This window comes from Panulirus ornatus, chromosome 18 (genome assembly GCF_036320965.1).
Source record: "Panulirus ornatus isolate Po-2019 chromosome 18, ASM3632096v1, whole genome shotgun sequence".
NCBI classification, from domain to species: domain Eukaryota; kingdom Metazoa; phylum Arthropoda; class Malacostraca; order Decapoda; family Palinuridae; genus Panulirus; species Panulirus ornatus.
Genome location: NC_092241.1, coordinates 48,139,207 through 48,154,635, shown reverse-complemented (window position 1 = coordinate 48,154,635; position 15,429 = coordinate 48,139,207). Strand labels below are relative to the sequence as shown.

The following is a 15,429-nucleotide window of genomic DNA, read 5'->3' as shown; positions in this document are numbered from 1 at the left end:
AAAAAAGGTTGTGGAGGAAGTAAGAACATGTAGTGTGGAGGAAGTATGCTACCTTGGAAATTTTATAGGAAACTGTGGACGGGAATTGTTCGCTACTCAGACGGTAGCGGAGGGGCGTTCTTAAGGGGGGAGAGAGAGAGAGAGAGAGAGAGAGAGAGAGAGAGAGAGAGAGAGAGAGAGAGAGAGAGAGGCTCAAGGCCAAAATGGATGAAAATCATATTCTCAATGAATACGCTTTTGTCTGTTTTTCCTTCTTGAAACCGGCGTTAATCCAGATAAAGAGGCATTAATGAAGCATGCGACTAACCTTGGTACGAAGGCGTAGATAACTCTCACAATGACAACGTCGGGTCGGTAAGTTATATCAAAGTTCTACAACTCTGGAACCGAGGGAAGAAAAAAACCTTTGAACAAGTCATTATGACACATCTCTCTCCTATTGAGTTCATACCGTTATGTCTCATCTTTGACTCTCTCTCTCTCTCTCTCTCTCTCTCTCTCTCTCTCTCTCTCTCTCTATCTATCTATCTTTGTCTCTCTGTCTGTCTGTCTGTCTGTCTGTCTGTCTCTCTCTCTCTCTCTCTCTCTCTCTCTCTCTCTCTCTCTCTCTCTCTATCTTTGTCTCTCTGTCTGTCTGTCTGTCTGTCTGTCTCTCTCTCTCTCTCTCTCTCTCTCTCTCTCTCTCTCTCTCTCTCTCTCTCTCTCTCTCTATCTCTGTCTCTCTATCTCTGTCTCTCTATCTCTGTCTCTCTATCTCTGTCTCTCTATCTCTGTCTCTCTATCTCTGTCTCTGTCTCTCTCTCTCTCTGTCTCTCTGTCTGTCTGTCTGTCTGTCTGTCTGTCTCTCTCTCTCTAATATGAAGAAATCTTTATTTCCTTACGTCTTCGACACTGTTTAGTATCTGGAGAACTTCCCTCAGATCTGCCTGGAGTTTGTGCTTTCTCTTTAGAGAGAATAATCTTAGATCCACAAAGTCAATTCTTTACAACGCTTATTTCTCAGTGACAAAATTACTCCCATTACTCTTCTCTCAACTCGTTCTAGTTTTTCTTCTTCTTTTTCTTCTTCTTCGTCTTCTTCTTCGTCTTTTGATGGCAAGGAACGAAGTGCCAGACTCCTCCAGGTGTAGACTGACTGTAAGTATGGTATAAGTATGGACTTTATCTGGCGTTAAACATTTCATATTCTTAGCAATGGACACTTACCCAGCTGTCAGCTTTGTTTAAGGCAATTAGTCACAGTTTTTCCCGCATTTAAGGTCATTACCGATAATCACTCAGAGGTCTATTTCCCTTAACCTCAAATAATATCTTCCTGAGTATTTTTATTACCTTCATCGCCAGTATGCGATGCTCTGCAGGTGTCTACACTGAGGTTCATTTGTCCTACCTCTGACCACTCCATCAAATTTACCTAAATCTCTTTAAGGCTGTAGGAAGTCTCTCTCTTCCTTTGCCTGGGATCTATTTTCTAAATCTTTCTGAAGTTGTAGGTAGCCTGTCTTTCTTTGACTGGGATCTATTTTCTAAATCTTTTTGAAGTTGTAGGTAGCCTGTCTTCCTTTGACTGGGATCTATTTTCTAAATCTTTCTGAAGTTGTAGGTAGCCTGTCTTCATTTGACTGGGATCTATTTTCTAAATCTTTCTGAAGTTGTAGGTAGCCTGTCTTCATTTGACTGGGATCTATTTTCTAAATCTTTCTGAAGTTGTAGGTAGCCTGACTTCCTTTGACTGGGATCTATTTTCTAAATCTTTTTGAAGTTGTAGGTAGCCTGTCTTCATTTGACTGGGATCTATTTTCTAAATCTTTTTGAAGTTGTAGGTAGCCTGTCTTTCTTTGACTGGGATCTATTTTCTAAATCTTTTTGAAGTTGTAGGTAGCCTGTCTTTCTTTGACTGGGATCTATTTTCTAAATCTTTTTGAAGTTGTAGGTAGCCTGTCTTTCTTTGACTGAGATCTATTTTCTAAATCTTTTTGAGGTTGTAGGTAGCCTGTCTTCCTTTGACTGGGATGTATTTTCCTGACTTTGTATCATCGACGAAATATGAAAGTCTGCCAGTAGAGTCCTCCTTACAGAACTATGATATAGATGATGAGATGTACAGAGGTACTGCTAGGGGACTGAACCTTGTGGCACTCCACCTCTCATGTTTAGCCAGTCGGACTTTATCCCATTATACATCACTTGTTGTGGCCTGACTGTCAAGCCACACTACCTTACTGCGCGCCACTATATATATATATATATATATATATATATATATATATATATATATATATATATATATATATATATATATATATATCGCCTGGGGTGCAGTGTCGTCCAAAAATTCACTCCAAGGGAGTCTACATTATCCTGCTACCAGAAAAGGCTGCAGGAGCCTTTAGAACAGTCCTGGCTAACACCAGGACTCTTTAACCGAAACTGGATGTTGGGTAATAATAGGTAAATACATCATTTACATACGCTAGCGAAGCGATGCTATGTGCCGCCTTGACATATAACTCATAAAGCTTATGTCCAATACACCACAACCACAACCAGCGGTAGCCTCTACATGGCAGGGACGTACAACCTCCTTTTACTACACTAGAATAAGTAGCTGTCATTTTCACACAACCATAACTTGTACAGATTTAATGCTGGAAGCGGCTGCTCGTGTGTCGCCTTCGAGAATACCACGTCGATCTTGGGGAGGGGCGGGTCCAACCTGCGGTGGAATGTTCCTCTTACGGCTTCCGTGTTTCAGGGTAACACACAGCTCTTCCTCCGTCGCCTTGAATGTCACTGTCTACATAGAAAGTAGGAGGATGATCGCCTCTTCGTCTCGAAGCTGTCTGTGTCTTGTTGTCCTCGGCAATGATGCTGAAGCTCTCAACACGCGCCTGCTGGGGGGAGTGTTAACTGACGCCACGCCTCGGTGCTCCGCGTATAATAACGCTCTCTTCCTTACACCCTCCGGCGTTCCAGACGTACAGATAACGCGTTTACCACCAGCCACAAAACTTTCCAAGTCTCCCGGTATTTCAGAGAAGTGCAGAGGTATTCTCGCGCCTGGTGCATCCTTTATGACGCCCGTTCCGTTCCACGGTTCCTCGTCACTGGTGTACGAAACGTGGGATGTTCGCGGGCACCAAGGGGTTCGGTATTTTCACTCGCCGCAGCTCCAACCTTAACGGGGAGGAGGTTCATGTGGACTGCGATCCTCTGTGTCTGGTGTGAAGTAATAGGACCACGAGATCTTACAGTGAACGAGACACTCTCTTAACTGTAAAACTACAATATACACGTGTGATATATATATGTACATGATATATATGTATGTATATGTCTGTGTGTGTGTATATATATATATATATATATATATATATATATATATATATATATATATATATATATATATATATATATGTATACATTGAGATGTATAGGTATGTATATGTGCTGTGTGTGGACGTGTATGTATATACATGTGTATGTGGGTGGGTTGGGCCATTCTTTCGTCTGTTTCCTTGTGCTACCTCGCTAACGCGGGAGACAGCGACAAAGCAAAATAAATAAATAAATAAATATATATATATATATATATATATATATATATATATATATATATATATATATATATATATATATATATACTCCTTATAGTGAGGTTTTCGAAGAAGTTTATTTTCCTGAGAAAAATAAGAAAAAGGGCTGGCTATTTTCCAGCTCAAGAAACTTTTTATTTCAAAATTAAAGCCAGATAATACCTCAATTTTTTTTTCATTAACAGCTTAATTAAAGGTAAAAAAAACAACAAAAAAACTATATCAACCCCAGATTTCTATTCAGCATGAAACATACTCCTTATAATGAGATTTTAAAGGAAATTTACTGAGAAAAATACGAAAAATTGAGGTATTTTTCAGCTCAAAAATCTTTTTATCTCAAAATTGAAATTTAACATATTGAAACAATTCTATACATGAGATTATAAAGGAAAATATAATACAATGGTTTCAGATACCGAAGTATACCCAATAAAAATGAGGAAAACGATCAGATAATACTTTTGAAATTTCGTTATTCAACAGCTTAATTAAGGTAAAAAAATACGAAGAAACTATAACTAAACTCCAGATTTGTATTCAGCATCAAAAATACTCCTTATAATGAGGTTTTAAAGGAAACATATTCTTCAAAGAAGAATATGAAAAATTGCATGTAATAGTTCAGGGTATTTTTCAGCTCAAAAAAACTTTTACTTCAAAATTGCAAATAAGCATATTCAAGCATTTCTCTACTTGAAATGATAAGGGAAATGAATTATAATGGTCTCAGTTATCGATGGATACCCAGTAAAACTAAGATAAATGATCAAATGATACTTCAAAAATTTCGTCATTTACCGCTTAATTAAAGGTTAAAAATACAAAGAAACTATATCTCAACCAAAGAATTGTATTCACCATGAAAAATACTCGTTATAATGAGGTTTTAAAGGAAATTAAATTTTCCAACAAAATATGAAAAATTGAAGGTAATAGTCCAGGGTATTTTTCAGCTCAAAAAACTTTTTATTTCAAAACAGAAAATTAGCATATTCAAACATTATTATACTTGAAATATTAAAGGAAAATATATTATAATGCTCTCAGTTACCGATGGATTCCTAGTGAAACTAAGGAAAATCATCAGATAACACTTTAAAATTTTGTCACTGAAAAGTTTAATTATAGGTCAAAAAATACGGAAAAACCAAATTTAAACAACAAATTTGTATTCAGCACGAAAAATACTCCTTATAATGAGGTTTTAAAGGAAATCTATTTTTCCAAGAAAAATACGAAAAATCGAAGGTAATAGTTCAGGGTATTTTTCAGCTCAAAAAACTTTTTGTTGCAAAATTGAAATTCAACGTATTCAAACACTTCTATACTTGAAATGATATAGGAAAATATATCATAATGGTCTCAGTTACCGATGGATACCCAGTAAAACTAAGGCAAAATGATCTAATAACGCTTTTTAGATTTCGTCATTTACGGCTTAATTACAGGTTAAAAACATGAAGAAACTTAATCTAAACCACAAATTTGTATTCAACATGAAAAACACTACTTATAATGAGGTTTTAACGGAAATCTATTTTTCCAAGAAAAATACGAAAAATTGAAGGTAATAGTTCAGGGTATTTTTCGGCTCAAAAAACTTTTTATTTCAAAATTGAAATTCAACATATTCAAACACTTCTATACTTGAAATAATAAAGGAAAATACATTATAATGGTCTCAGTTACCGATGGACACCCAGTAAAACTAAAGCAAAGAATCAAATAATACTTTTAAAATTTCGACATTTACGGCTTAATCAAAGGTTTTTAAAAATACGACGAAAGCATATCTAAAGCAAAGATTTGTATTCAGCATGAAAAATACTCTTTATAATGAGGTTTTAAAGGAAATATAATTTTCCAGGAAAAATGTGAAAAATTGCAGGGTATTTTTCAGATAAAACAAAATGCGTGTTTCAAAACTGAAATTAGCATATTCAAACACTTCTATATTTGAAATGATAAAGGAAAATATATCATAATGCTCTTAGCTGTTAAATTTCTCTCTTGTGTCTCCCCTGATGATATGATTATTACACGAAAGTGCACCTGGGAACTTATCGTGTTTCATTTTGCCCGTGGACTCATAGGAATATATATATATATATATATATATATATATATATATATATATATATATATATATATATATATATATATATCCCTGGGGATAGGGGAGAAAGAATACTTCCCACGTATTCCCTGCGTGTCGTAGAAGGCGACTAAAAGGGGAGAGAGCGGGGGGCTGGAAATCCTCCCCTCTCGTTTTTTTTTAATTTTCCAAAAGAAGGAACAGAGAATTGGGCCAGGTGAGGGTATTCCCTCAAAGGCCCAGTCCTCTGTTCTTAACGCTACCTCGCTAATGCGGGAAATGGCAAATAGTTTGAAAGAAAAGATATATATATATATATATATATATATATATATATATATATATATATATATATATATATATATATATATATATATATATACAGACAAATACGTATATACACATGTACATAATTCATACTTGTTTACGTTCATCCATTCTCGGCGACACCCTCCACCACAGGAACATCATCGCCACCCCTTGCGTCAGCAATGTAGCGCCGCGAAAACAGACGAGAGTGGCCACATTCGTTCACTCTCGTTCTCTAGCAGCCATGTGTAATGCACCAAAACCACAGCTCACTATCCAAATCCAGGCCCCTCAGACCTTTCCATGGTTTCATCCGGATGTTTCACATGCTCTGGTTCAGTCACTTGACGGCACGTTGAACCCAGTAAACCACAGTTCTATTTCACTCTATTCCGAGCACACCTTTCACCCTTCTTTATGTTCAGGGCTGCATTGCCAAAATCTTTTTCACCCCATTTTGCATCTCATACTTCGCCTGCTTCCCTACACTTCTGACACAAATACACATATATCCTCACTGTCAACTTTTCCTCATTCCTTCTTTACATGATATATATATATATATATATATATATATATATATATATATATATATATATATATATATATATATATATATATTCTTATGAGTCCACGGGGAAAATGAAACACGAAAAGTTCCCAAGTGCACTTTCGTGTAATAATCACATCATCAGGGGAGAGACAAGAGAGAAATATAACAGTCCGTTGATATACGTCGAAGAGGCGAAGCTAGGACGCCATTTGGTAAACATGTCATAGGAATATCTCGATCATGCGCAAAGTTGTGATCCTTTCCAATATATATATATATAAAAGAAAGAGACAGGAGGTCAAGAGAAAGGTGCAAGAGGTGAAAAAAAGGGCAAATGAGAGTTGGGGTGAGAGACTATCAGTAAATTTTAGGGAAAATAAAAAGATGTTCTGGAAGGAGGTAAATAGGGTGCGTAAGACAAGGGAGCAAATGGGAACTTCAGTGAAGGGCGTAAATGGGGAGGTGATAACAAGTAGCGGTGATGTGAGAAGGAGATGGAATGAGTATTTTGAAGGTTTGTTGAATGTGTCTGATGACAGAGTGGCAGATATAGGGTGTTTTGGTCGAGGTGGTGTGCAAAGTGAGAGGGTTAGGGAAAATGATTTGGTAAACAGAGAAGAGGTAGTAAAAGCTTTGCGGAAGATGAAAGCCGGCAAGGCAGCAGGTTTGGATGGTATTGCAGTGGAATTTATTAAGAAAGGGGGTGACTGTATTGTTGACTGGTTGGTAAGGTTATTTAATGTATGTATGACTCATGGTGAGGTGCCTGAGGATTGGCAGAATGCGTGCATAGTGCCATTGCACAAAGGCAAAGGGGATGAGAGTGAGTGCTCAAATTACAGAGGTATAAGTTTGTTGAGTATTCCTGGTAAATTATATGGGAGGGTATTGATTGAGAGGGTGAAGGCATGTACAGAGCATCAGATTGGGGAAGAGCAGTGCGGTTTCAGAAGTGGTAGAGGATGTGTGGATCAGGTGTTTGCTTTGAAGAATGTATGTGAGAAATACTTAGAAAAGCAAATGGATTTGTATGTAGCATTTATGGATCTGGAGAAGGCATATGATAGAGTTGATAGAGATGCTCTGTGGAAGGTATTAAGAATATATGGTGTGGGAGGCAAGTTGTTAGAAGCAGTGAAAAGTTTTTATCGAGGATGTAAGGCATGTGTACGTGTAGGAAGAGAGGAAAGTGATTGGTTCTCAGTGAATGTAGGTTTGCGGCAGGGGTGTGTGATGTCTCCATGGTTGTTTAATTTGTTTATGGATGGGGTTGTAAGGGAGGTAAATGCAAGAGTCCTGGAAAGAGGGGCAAGTATGAAGTCTGTTGGGGATGAGAGAGCTTGGGAAGTGAGTCAGTTGTTGTTCGCTGATGATACAGCGCTGGTGGCTGATTCATGTGAGAAACTGCAGAAGCTGGTGACTGAGTTTGGTAAAGTGTGTGGAAGAAGAAAGTTGAGAGTAAATGTGAATAAGAGCAAGGTTATTAGGTACAGTAGGGGTGAGGGTCAAGTCAATTGGGAGGTGAGTTTGAATGGAGAAAAACTGGAGGAAGTGAAGTGTTTTAGATATCTGGGAGTGGATCTGTCAGCGGATGGAACCATGGAAGCGGAAGTGGATCATAGGGTGGGGGAGGGGGCGAAAATTTTGGGAGCCTTGAAAAATGTGTGGAAGTCGAGAACACTATCTCGGAAAGCAAAAATGGGTATGTTTGAGGGAATAGTGGTTCCAACAATGTTGTATGGTTGCGAGGCGTGGGCTATGGATAGAGATGTGCGCAGGAGGATGGATGTGCTGGAAATGAGATGTTTGAGGACAATGTGTGGTGTGAGGTGGTTTGATCGAGTAAGTAACGTAAGGGTAAGAGAGATGTGTGGAAATAAAAAGAGCGTGGTTGAGAGAGCAGAAGAGGGTGTTTTGAAATGGTTTGGGCACATGGAGAGAATGAGTGAGGAGAGATTGACCAAGAGGATATATGTGTCGGAGGTGGAGGGAACAAGGAGAAGAGGGAGACCAAATTGGAGGTGGAAAGATGGAGTGAAAAAGATTTTGTGTGATCGGGGCCTGAACATGCAGGAGGGTGAAAGGAGGGCAAGAAATAGAGTGAATTGGAGTCATGTGGTATACAGGGGTTGACGTGCTGTCAGTGGATTGAAGCAAGGCATGTGAAGCGTCTGGGGTAAACCATGGAAAGCTGTGTAGGTATGTATATTTGCGTGTGTGGACGTGTGTATGTACATGTGTATGGGGGGGGGGGGGGTTGGGCCATTTCTTTCGTCTGTTTCCTTGCGCTACCTCGCAAACGCGGGAGACGGCGACAAAGTATAAAAAAAAAAAAAAAAAAAAAAAATATATATATATATATATATATATATAGGACAAAATGTGAAGCTGTTAATACCCATGTTCGTTACGCTGATGAAGCCATAAATCAAACATCCAATGTGTCAATATGATTTTTTTTTTCAGGTCTGATCATCAGCTGAGCCTTGCACAGCGGCGCAGCAAAATTAATGATTCTTCATCATGTGGATATTTCTAACCCCCTGAAGTCTTATTACAGATTCATCACAGAAACTTCCTCGTACGTCTACAGGCAAGTATTAGGCTGGGGGAACAAGAGCATCATAGGTCACCATCATTGTCATGCAGTGAACCACTTCAGAAAAGCGACTGAATAATACCAAAGTGCTTATATATATATATATATATATATATATATATATATATATATATATATATATATATATATATATATATATATATATATATATATATATATTACTATGAGTCCACGGGGAAAATGAAACACGAAAAGTTCCCAAGTGCACTTTCGTGTAATAATCACATCATCACGGGAGACACAAGAGAGAAATATAACAGTCAGTTGATATACATCGAAGAGACGAAGCTAGGACGCCATTTGGTAAACATGTGATTGTTGTATGTTTTGGACCCTGCTTGATCGACCTGCTTGGCCCTACCAGACCCTGTTTGACTGACCTGCTTGGCCCAGCCAGACCCTGCTTGATTGACCTGCTTGGCCCAGCCAAACCCTGCTTGATTGACCTGCTTGGCCCAGCCAGACCCTGCTTGATTGACCTGCTTGGCCCAGCCAAACCCTGCTTGATCGACCTGCTTGGTCCTTCTAGACCCTGCTTGATTGTCCTGCTTGGCCCAGCCAGACCCTGTTTGATTGACCTGCTTGACCCCCTGCTTGATCCTGCATGGTTCAGGCGAGCCTGCCTGACTCATCCAACCATTCATCATCCCGTCATCCATGCCTGATCCTTCTCATCCCTTCCTTACCCTGCCAACCTAACCTGACTCTTGCCTGACCCTACCGGTGATCACAGTCGTGGATGGAGAGTCCCCCGATGTTCTCCACTGACCAGTGACGAGAGACAGACCTCATGACGGCCGTACTGCACGAGGAAGGAAGATTAGACCACACTCGTGAGGTCACATTTCCTGAACTTTCACAATTATCGTAAAACATTTCAGACTTCTGTATTGCAGTCCACATCCACGGCTTCATCTCTCCGTTTATTCCATTCATCCAGTTCTCTCTTATTACAAGTTTCTTTCCTCAATTTCACCGAATGTCATCTGGTGTTCTGTTCTTCCATCTTTCAAAGAGACGTTTGCGATTGACATCACAAAAAGTGGGTTTCTAAACGTAAAGGGTGAGATTAGGTTACCCCTTACTTCTCTCTCCTCCATTACAGACAACTCTAATGTCTTTACATATATATATATATATATATATATATATATATATATATATATATATATATATATATATATATATATATATATAGGGAGCGGGGCGGGGGGGGGGGGGGGCTGAAAATCCTCCCCCTCGTTTTTTTTTTCTTTTTTTTAATTTTCCAAAAGAAAGAACAGAGAAGGGGGCCAAGTGAGGATATTCTCTTTGAGGCCCAGTCCTCTGTTCTTAACGCTACTTCGCTAACGCGGGAAATGGCGAATAGTATGAAAAATATATATATATATATATATATATATATATATATATATATATATATAAACCATCTCTGGGGACTATTACGCCCCGAGTGCATCTTACGTGTCGTAGAAGGCTACTAAGAGGCGAGTGAGCGGGGGGCGGTGGGGCTGAATTTCTTCCCTTCTTGTATTACTTTCCCAAACAAGGAACAGAGCAACGAGCCAAGTGAGGAAGTTTCCCTGTAAGGCTTTGCACTGAGGTACGACCCCGTACCCAATGACTGCTGACACTTGATGATGCCTTTGGTATCGAGTTCGTGACACGAGGAAGGGCAGGAGGATCGCCAGAACCGGTTCATGACACGCTGAAGACCAAGAGGTTCATCCTTCCTTCAGAGACGGTCAGTAAATCAGGCTAAGGTATATATATATATATATATATATATATATATATATATATATATATATATATATATATATATATATATTTTTTTTTTTTTTCTTTCAAACTATTCGCCATTTCCCGCGTTAGCGAGGTAGCGTTAAGAACAGAAGACTGGGCCTTGGAGGGAATATCCTCACCTGGCCCCCTTCTCTGTTCCTTGTTTTGGAAAATTAAAAAAAGAAAAAAAAAAAAAAAAAAAACGAGAGGGGAAGATTTCCAGCCCCCCGCTCCCTCCCCTTTCAGTCGCCTTCTACGACACGCAGGGAATACGTGGGAAGTATTCTTTCTCCCATATCCCCAGGGATAATATATATTTATATATATATATATATATATATATATATATATATATATATATATATATCACCACGGGTCGGATTCGAACACTGGACAGGGCGCCTGGCTACCTCGGCGACACGCAAATCAAAAGATATTCAGGGTTTGAATCCGACCTGTGATGTATATACATTTATCTGTCTATCGACAAAAGTACACATATTCTGTAACTACAGGAACCACTTTCCACTGGGCAGCCTCGGCTATGTAGGAAGGTGGATCACTCCACATTCGTGGTCAGTGCAGAAGCTGGCGAGTACCTTACGATCAGTGTGAACTTACGTTCCCCCAGCAAGGAAGGAAAGGAGGGAGGAAAAGGGGATGCTGACGCACCAAGACTTGTGACAAGGTCATCACGGGGCCTGTCTCCCGGGCCGATCATAATTTCAATATCATTTTTTTGGGGGGACGTTGGACCAATGATAGATTCTCTCCCGCGTTGAAATGACAGCTCATTTCCAGGCAGATGACGCGAGGGAAGGGGGTGGGGGGGAAGGAAGAAATCCTGGATTGGCTGCTCTTGCGTCATCGATTAACCTCAGACTAGCTATAGGCGCTGCTCGTAACTTCGCTACTGTACCGTCACAAGCCGGGTCCTCTGTTCCGTTCATTTCACAGTACTTCGATGACGTCGCCAGCGAGCGATGCAGCCAGCCTTGCCAGGCCCAGAGGTTGTGTCAATAATATATGCTCGTCTACCCTTGATGGCGGACGAGCACGTCATCGTCAGATGTTCTAGGGTTATGGTCGGTCTGTCTCACTCATATGTGAGGGGATTGCCTTCCTTATCTTATCTTATCATGAAGACCGTGAAAAGATTCATATATATATATTCCTTCATATCTAATATGATTCCACATAGCTCTTCTATTACTTCTCTACAAGCTGTCCTGGACTTTCTCCTTTCGTTACTGCTTTCTCCAAATCGCTAATCAAGGCCCACCAACTGAAATATATATATATATATATATATATATATATATATATATATATATATATATATATATATATTGCATGAGATCACAGTGGTGCCTGTGATCTAGTACATGGATATATCCACGGGGATAATGAAACACGATAAGATCCCAAGTGCACTTTCGTGTCATGATCACATTGTCAGGGGTGACACAAGAATGAGATGAAAGAGGTAGAAAAGTCTGCTGATATAAAAGCAAGAGACGTAGCTATGACACCACTGGTAAACAAGCGGTACTGGTAACGCTTGTTTACCAATAGCGTCTTAGCAACATCTCTCCCTTGTTTATCAAGTGACTGTTCTACCTCTTCTGTCTCACTCTTGTGTCTCCTCTGACGATGTGATCATTACACGAAAGTGCACTTAGGAACTTGTGGTCCGTTTGAGCGTCACCCTTGTCATTGTCATCAGGGAAACTGTGAACTGTACATCTGTCGTCAGCATTATGTACATCACTGTCGTCTGCCTCACTGTCATCTGTGACACTGTCGTCTGCCTCACAGTCACCTGCGGCACTACAGTCGGCCTCACCGTCACCTGCGGTACTACAGTCGGCCTCACTGTCACCTGCGGTACTATAGTCGGCCTCACTGTCACCTGCGGTACTATAGTCGGCCTCACCGTCACCTGCGGCACTATAGTCGGCCTCACCGTCACCTGCGGCACTGTAGTCGGCCTCACCGTCGCCTGCGGCACTATAGTCGGCCTCACCGTCACCTGCGGCACTGTAGTCGGCCTCACCGTCGCCTGCGGCACCATCATATACCCGATGCTGGCTGGTATGGGAGGCACTACCTCCCGTGTCGAGTCTCTTAATCAACACGTCGTGTTGCTCCATCGCTTCGTTAGGGCCATTTCAAGGCTACCGCTGTGGACCCGCGCGTCCATCATACCTTGCTGTATTCTTCTCCACGTCATAATATGAATAGCCTTCTACCTACTCTTATTATCACCATTTTCCTCTACTTTCTATGTATCTATTGATATACCCACTTTCCTTCTAGGCCTCTCATTCTCCATTTGATCACTGATCCGCATCACAAACATCACACCAGGAGCTACCAGGGTCCGAGCAGACCACTGAATTCATCACCTCACCCTGCTATTCTTTCTCGCATCATTATCACCTGCTTTATATTTGCACCTCTCTAGATATTGCCATGAACTGACTGGCTATTCTCCATGAACAAGGTTGGAACACAAGAGGTAACTATCTACCATAATTACCTATCATTTCTTACAGTGTTAGGGCAAATGTCTTTCACTAACCTCTGTTGTGCTGGTTGATCCGAGAGACACTGACCTGACCTGGGCTCGACCTGACCTGGGCTTGATCTGACCTGTGAAGGAAATTTTTGAAGTATGAGTAATAAGCCTCTCAGTGCCTCACTAGTACAATAAAACCAAAAAGTATGTAAAAGAATAACTTGTCAGACATTAAAAAGGTAAGACCAGAAACAGAGCAGGAGTAAATCGGAATAATTGTTAAACCCGCCTCAAATACAATAAGAATATCACAACTGTTGTATCCAGATGATGCCGTCCTGTTATCTGAATCAGACTCGAAGTTGAGTCAAATGGCAAACTGGTGGAGCGTGTAGGAAGAAGTTGACGGCAGTAAAAGCAAGTCAGAGTAAAGTTCTGCTGGTGTTTAAGCGACGTGGTCACTCCCAGCATTATGCAGGTAAGAGTTAGAGGGGGGAAGAGCTGGAAGTTGTGATGGCATTCAAGATACTTGGGGGGTCTTGACGCTGAGGAAGGACGACATCGGGAAAACAGAAGCTGAAGTGGATGAACGCAAAGGAGATGAGTTTGAGATGGACGGAGAACTCTGGTGAGTGGGGGGACGAACTCAAAGGTAAAAGCTTTACAGGCCTGAGACAGTGGTGCTCATGCCAAAGGCTCACCCCTATGACCAACGCCACCTTTTTAAGTGTGGCCAGAAACTATCGTGTGATCAGAAAGTGTGATGAGGAAAGCCTAGTAAGACAGATACTGCTAGTGTGCCTATGTAACGTAACGATGGAAAGCTAATCTTTTATGACCTGGAAATACGTAAAAGACATTCTTGCATCACCATAGTGACGAGTGAGTGGCTTCCTCGACCGTCTGAACACCAGCAGTAACAAGCCCTTGATACTAACCTCCCATTTGTGTTCAGACGTGTAAGGTTGGCTGTCATGAGAACAGCCGATTCCCCGGTTTAATGTACGTGAAGTGAATGCTATCCAGTTAATGGTCTTTGTAATGAAATTAATCATAGTCAATAATGATATTAATCACTGTTCGTGACTTGTACTTCATCACTTAACAGTTTTTTTTTTTTCGTCCAGAAGAAAAGTTTCAAAGTTTAAAAAGCACAGAAAAAAAAATATACCGTAATGTTAATAAGTAAATGACTTTATAGTTTTTCCGTTTACTAACTCTACGACTAGATAGAAACACCGATTAAAATGTCGGGTTCACATTATTCCAAGGTAAAGTGTGACATACTTGTTCCCATAACGTCTGAAATGTGGCCAGGTGGAGAGCATCTGGAGGTGGAACACATGATTCTAACTCCTATGGATAGATGTGGGAGTATATTCTTCTATAGAGACAAACGAGTCACAGAAGTATAGATGGATAGCTCACACAGAACAGGAGGAGTCAAAAAAAGAATTAGTAGAAAGAAGAATAAAGTTGTAAGGAAGATGAATGGTGGGTAAGACTCGTGAGACAAGATACGTGGATGAAGCCTTGACAAGATAGCGCAACCATGAGTGGCAGATGACAAGGGCGCGGAAGAAAATGTGTGATCATGTGAGTGTAGCTGAGGAGGAGGAGGAGGAGAAGGAGGAGGAGAAGGAGGATGCTGAACACATAAGAGGTGAACAGCTTCACCAGTAAACTTTATATAAAGTACATTGTTATTTCATATGATTGCTCTTGGTAAGTATGAGCTAATCCTATGTAACAGATGTGTGTCGTGTGTGTGTGTTCGCGCGAGAGTGGAGGGATGTCTGGAGACGTGTGTGTGTGTGTGTGTGTGTGTGTGTGTGTGTGTGTGTGTGTGTGTGTGTGTGTGTGGAGGGAAGCATGGAGATAAGTGCCGAGAGATATAGCAACACAGTTTGGAGAGTGGCTAGATTTAGTGTCGGAGCGTGAGCAAAG

The 15,429-nt window shown here is 40.5% G+C and overlaps 1 long non-coding RNA gene across 2 annotated transcripts in view; it reads right to left on the bottom strand.

Moving 5' to 3' along the window:
- The window catches only part of LOC139755056 (uncharacterized), a 136,695-nt gene that overhangs the window by 34,484 nt on the left and 86,782 nt on the right, over nucleotides 1-15,429 (bottom strand). For both annotated transcript variants that reach the window (XR_011714025.1, XR_011714024.1), the window contains exon 3: nucleotides 13,546-13,616. This is a non-coding gene — a long non-coding RNA (uncharacterized lncRNA). The remainder of the gene's footprint in view (nucleotides 1-13,545; nucleotides 13,617-15,429) is intronic.